The sequence below is a fragment of the Saccopteryx bilineata genome, chromosome 3 (assembly GCF_036850765.1).
Source record: "Saccopteryx bilineata isolate mSacBil1 chromosome 3, mSacBil1_pri_phased_curated, whole genome shotgun sequence".
NCBI lineage: Eukaryota > Metazoa > Chordata > Mammalia > Chiroptera > Emballonuridae > Saccopteryx > Saccopteryx bilineata.
Genome location: NC_089492.1, coordinates 219268641 through 219274958, shown reverse-complemented (window position 1 = coordinate 219274958; position 6318 = coordinate 219268641). Strand labels below are relative to the sequence as shown.

The following is a 6318-nucleotide window of genomic DNA, read 5'->3' as shown; positions in this document are numbered from 1 at the left end:
CAAAAAAAGGAAAAAAAATGCCACTAAAGATATAAAAATTATAAAGCTTTTTTTCCCTTTACTCCATGGTCTCTCATCCTCTCTTTCTCTTGTCATTATGTTTATTTTCTACTTAAAAGCATCCTAATTTTAAAAAAAATAAATGAGCATTAAATGATATTTTATCATTATTTATGTTGTACTATGCTAGTTTTGAGGGAAAATATGGAAGCATTTAAGTCATACACAGAATTACTGAAATTACATCTTTTGTATTTCACAGTTTGTATATGCTTATGTATTTTGCTCCTAACAGAACAATGAAAATGCCACACAAAAGTATCAGTTTTGTGCTCGCTTCGACAGCACATATATAATTTTAACATTGGAATGATACAGAGAAGGTTTGCATGGTCTTTACACAAGGATAACACAGAAATTCATGAAGTGTTCTATATTTTTAAATAGTTTTTTAAATCTCAAATCTCAAATCTCAATTTTTTATTACCATTTTTGATACACAGATTCTACTAATATCCTACCTTTATTTTATTGATGAGTAAGAAAAGACTGACAGAAAAGAAACTCTGGTTGTCCTTTTTTTCTCTTTACTTCTTGCTCAATATATTCAAAAAATAGTTAGCTAATACAAGGAAGTAACATTAGAAAAAGACTATGATTTTGTTTCCTTGACCATTTATGTTTCTTAGAACATCACTGCTTTCTTTCTGTGTTTGAAGCAAGTACTGGTTTGAACAAAAATGTGATCTTGCAGGACTCTAGATAGCCTCACTTAGTCATGATGTAACACAGTCATCTTGTACACTCTGTGAGCCTTGTTGAACTCCTATGCATAATGAACCCACTGGAATTTTGCACTCAGGTGGAGTCATAATGACTATATGCCAATGAGGAGGCAAGAAATAACAGCAGACATGCACATTGTGCATTAATTCTTCATTCACACATTGTGCATTAATCCTACATTCACATGCATAATCTATCTTTCCAGTGCATTTCACATACAAAGCACAGATGTATAAATAAAATTAAGAATTTCCAGACAGTGAGAGCACAGCATTAAACCAAACATGTGGTCTTCCTAGCACAGGGCTCTGTGTGACTGCACAGAGTGCATACCCATGAAACTGGCCCAACCTCTATTATAGAATTTTACTGCTGATTTTCTTCTCTGTTCTGCCCTAGTGAGCTGTAACTTTTACTTAGAATTATCATTCTAGTGTCCAGCACAGTGCCTGATTTTTGTATGCACTCATTATTTTTTTTCTTTGTGACAGAGACAGAGAGAGGGACAGATAGGGGCAGACAGACAGGAAGAAAGAGAGATGAGAAGCATCAGTTCCTCGTTGCAGCCTGTTAGTTGTTCATTGGTTGCTTTTCATATATGCCTTGACTAGGGGGCTACAGCAGACCAAGTGACCCCTTGTTCAAGCCAGTAACCTTGAGCTCAAGCTGCTGAGCCTTGCTCAAACCAGTTGAGCCCACACTTAAGCTGGCAACCTTGGGGTTTTGAACCTGGGTCCTCTGCATCCCAGTCCATCACTCTATCCACCTGGTCAGGCTACACTCATTATTTTTTTTTCTTATTTCTTTTTTTTTAAAATAATTTTATTTTTTTAATGGGGCGATATCAATAAATCAGGATACATATATTCAAAGATACAAATCCAGGTTATCTTGTCATTCAATTATGTTGCATACCCATCACCCAAAGTCAGATTGTCCTCTGTCATCTTCTATCTAGTTTTCTTTGTGCCTCTCTCCCTCCCTCTTTCCCTCTCCCTTTCCTCCCTCCCCCCGTAACCACCACACTCTTATCAATGTCTCTTAGTTTCACTTTTATGTTCCACCTACGTATGGAATAATGCAGTTCCTGGTTTTTTCTGATTTACTTATTTCACTTCGTATCATGTTATACTCTGGTTTCTCTTCAGATCGCATAAATCTTTCGCCTTTTACTCATTATTTTTTGAATGAGGAAATAAATAAATTAATAACTCAATGACACTTAACTTTTCTAAGCTTTATTTTCTCCATTATCAAACAATTTTTTTCAAAAAGTAAATAGCTAATAAAATGATTAAGGGAGGCATCAAATATTTGTGAAAATTCCAGATTACATATTATGTCCAATATGGCATAAAATTCAAAATATCAGCCAAAGATAATAAAGTGAATTAATAGAGAGCAGAAATCCTGAAATCATGCCCTTGAGTCTGAATGCAATGCGTGATGTCAAAAATACCAGTGAGATAAACACTTTGCTACAATGCAATTTCCACAAAAGGAGAAACTTTCTCTGATTTGTCCTTTATTCCCAATATATCTCTAAAATGGTGATCCATAATTATGTGCTGAATGAAATATATAAATAAATGAAAAACCGTGACACATGATGGTAAAATAAAATTAATGTGATTAAATTCACAAGAACAGGATTTTGTGAGAAAAGATTCTAATCTAGATGTTAATTATAAAATTAGAAGATGACATTAAGAATTTCTCAGTTCATAGTATCTTTCCCTTCCCTGGGTATAAAAATAACTCCTCATTAGGAAGCCATTCACTTTCTTAATTTCCCAGAAAATTTTCTCTAAAGATCCTGAAAATGAGTGGTTGAAAGAAGAATAAAAGGGGAGAATAAAATCAACCTCTTAAAACTCTGAAATATAAGTTTATAATTACTGCTTTCTAACTAGTCATCAATTATTCTGAAGTGAATAGTGCTGCTAATATTTACTTATGTCATTACAAACAAAATAATTGACCACCCAAGACCTATTGCCCTGGTTATGTTTTTAAAGAAAAGCTCTGTCTAGATACTAACAGATTCCTTTCCTATGACTCATACATTACCCATAAACTTCTAGCTTCATGGAATTTCTGTCCAAAATTTCAGATCTCTTGGCAATAATCCTGTCTTTGCAAAAACGGATTTAATTTTAAAGAAAAATAAATATTGCAAAAAATTAATCAAAAATGTATTTCTAATTCTTGGATCCATCAAATATTGTTTGTGCTAAAATAAAATTGCCAACTTTTGATATACAAAGTTGAGTTATAGTTTTTAATATGTTCATCATCTGTAACAAGCTGTCTATATTGAATATTATCATCAGTAGGTTACACCTTCCTTATCAAAACTCATCCTCTATGTTACATTATGCTACATATTTTCAGCTTAAAGTTAGCAATGTATTTGCATAAAAATACTTATTATAGCCCCGGCTGGTTGGCTCAGCAGTTGAGTGTTGGCCTTACGTGTGGAAGTCCCGGGTTCGATTCCCAGACAGGGCACACAGGAGAAGCGCCCATCTGCTTCTCCACCTTCCCCCCTCTACTTTCTCTTTGTCTCTCTCTTCCCCTCCTGCAGCTAAAGCTCCACTGGAGCAAAGTTGGCCTGCCACTGAGGACAGCTCCATGGCCTCTGCTTCAAGCATTAGAATGGCTCCGGTGGCAACAGAGCAACACCCCAGATGGGCAGAGCATCGTCTCTTGGTGGGCATGCCAGGTGGATTCTGGTTGGGTGCATGCAGGAGTCTGTCTGTCTGCCTCCCCCTGCTTCTCACTTCTGAAATGTACAAAAATAAAATAATAAAATAAAACATAAATACTATTTATAGACATAACACACTCAATCTCACCACTTTTAAGTAACGAAAGTTGTGACAGCTTGGTAGTTGTCTTTCCAAGCCTTGCTTATTACAATGATCACAACATTCTATATCCTGACCCATGCATCTTGCTCTTTTCACTTAATATCATGGATACCTCCTTGAGTCAATACATATAGCTCAACTCATTCTTTTAATAACTGACTATATGGATATGTGCTCTAACTTTTTAATCATTCTCCCATCAATAGACACTCAAGGTACTTCCAGTCTGGGAGCCATGAGAAATAAAAATGGAAATAGTTTAATACATATAATCTTCCATACTGGTGATTTTTATTAACAATGTCTAAAAGTAGAAATAATGATGCGTAGATATGTCCACATCTAAATTTTAACAAATGTTAAAGAATTATTTTCCAAAATATGTGTGGCAATCTACATTCTCACCCACATCATCCTTGCTCCTCTTAACAGTACTGAAATGGTAACAATACCATTTTTGCTTTTTTTAATAAAATGGCATGCAATTGTTTTATTTTTTTCCTAAATAGGGAAGTTGGTATATTTTTAATATCTTTAATGACTGTGTCATGACCTCTGCTGGTGCTGACACTAGCACCTTACAGAGGATTAGCAAATTTTTTACCCCTTTCTTGACAAAGAACTCTAGACCCTCTTACAATTTTTGTTCAGTGAGTCCTTATCACATCATGTGTAGGAAGCATTTTATCTAGATAGCCTACAGAAAAGGATTTTTATAAATTTATTCAACCTAGGTTTGAATTGGTAATGAATCTTTAATATATCACATTTGCAGTTATATTTGCATTTCAAAGGAGAATGACCCACAGAAATAAAATGCTAGTGAAAGCATTTTTGTGTGAAAGCTTCAGTGTAGTAAATATAAGTCTTCCTTTAAAAGGACAGAATGGAAGAAGAAGAAACATAAGTGAGGAGGAGTCTTACATTAAAAATAAACAAATAAATAGAAGGAAAAGATTAACCTTGGAGACTTTCACTTCTCAAAGTTGTCCTCAATATGCTTTAGGCATTAGAAGAAAACAAAATTATTTTAAAGGAAGATTATGGTTTCTCAGTAAGGAAAGTTAATAATATGATTACTGAGATTTCAGTGTGTTTTTTACTCTGTAATCAATGAGGTAAACATGAATTTTGAAGATTATAAATGGATGGATAACAAGGATCAAGCTCTCATTTGTTTGAGACTGGCAGTTTCACAGAATGAAAACTTTTTCTCAAAGCTGAATTTTCCCTCCCTTTCTTTATTCAACATTTCACTAATTTTTATTATATTTCATGTTCTTAATATCTTGTAAATCCTTTCCTCCAACACAGTCTGATTCTCTCTCACTGGGACACTGCTAATAATATCCTAATTTAACTCTTGACTCAAATGTCTCCAATTTGTACTTCACATCTTATAAGGTTCATTCATTTAAAGGGGTCATGAGAAGACCCTCTATACAAAACCTCTTGACTGCTTATTTTTACAAAAACGTAGATCTGGGACTACTCCACAAAAGCACTGAATCATAATTCTCTGAAGAGATGCCCACAAAACTGGATGCTTAAGAACTCTTCTAGGTAAACTTTACACACACTACATTCTGAGAGGTAACATTCTAGAGTTTGCTAAGCCACGGTAAATAAATAATTTGCTGTTCCCTGCACTTATTATTCCTTGCCCTCCCACCTTTAAAAATACCAATAATATCCTTTCCTGCTCTCTACCCATGAAATTACCATTCTTCTGCGCTAAATTCTTCAGCTTATGATTTTATATCCCCCATGAGTTTGTAACATTCGGTACTTAGATACACAGATGTATCCTGTCATATATCCAGTTATACTTCAATTATGGCTTTTCTGGGATAATATCTTGAATTGCTTGAGGAAAACTGCTGTATTTTATTAATCTTTGTCTTAGTATTATAATCCAATTATCATTATTAGTTTTATAATGACAACTACTAGATATTGAGACTATATTTTTCCAAGTTTTGTACTACAAATTACATGTGCATTATTTTAAACATTCCAAATATGCTCCATATCACAGACACAAAACAAATGTAATTTATAGGGTAAACTAAAAGGTTCAAGTTTGAATAAATAAAATATAATAGTGTCAGGATTCAAACTCAGCTACTCCCACAGCTCAGGCTCTTTCCATGGTATTTCAATAAATGTCAGTTAAACGATTGATTGGACTATATTTTGGCTAATTCTCTGATATTAGCTACTTAAACAATCATCAGTAATTTCTGTAAACCTAAAGTAGTGTTTTTCAGCTGCCAGTCTGTGGACTGGTCCCAGTCTACCACAAAGCTTGTCTCCGAGTTAACCACCCCAACATTGTAGGAGATTATAGATACTGATTTAAGGAAGAATTTTAAAAAATTATTTTTTCCCTTAATAAACACTCTGTAATGTTTCCTACAGAGATTAGTAAAAAAAAATAGTAATGTTATTACTTTTTAATGTAGTGACTGTGTTGCGTGGACAGGCAAGGTAGAAGAAGGTATAAGAGCTTAAGTGGTGATGGACAGAGAACTTGATTTGAGAGTAAACACACAATACAGTATACAAGACATGTTTTACAGAATTGTATACCTGAAACTGTATAGTTTTGTTAGTCAAGGTGACCCCCAATAATTTAAAAGTTACTTTATATTTTAAA

General features: G+C 34.0%; 1 non-coding gene across 1 annotated transcript; it reads left to right on the top strand.

The window, feature by feature from the left end:
* Positions 1–329: 329 nt before the first annotated feature.
* On the top strand, positions 330–441 carry LOC136332727 (U6 spliceosomal RNA). The gene has a single exon (XR_010730884.1). It is a non-coding gene; the product is annotated as a U6 spliceosomal RNA (small nuclear RNA).
* The last annotated feature ends 5877 nt before the right edge of the window (positions 442–6318 follow it).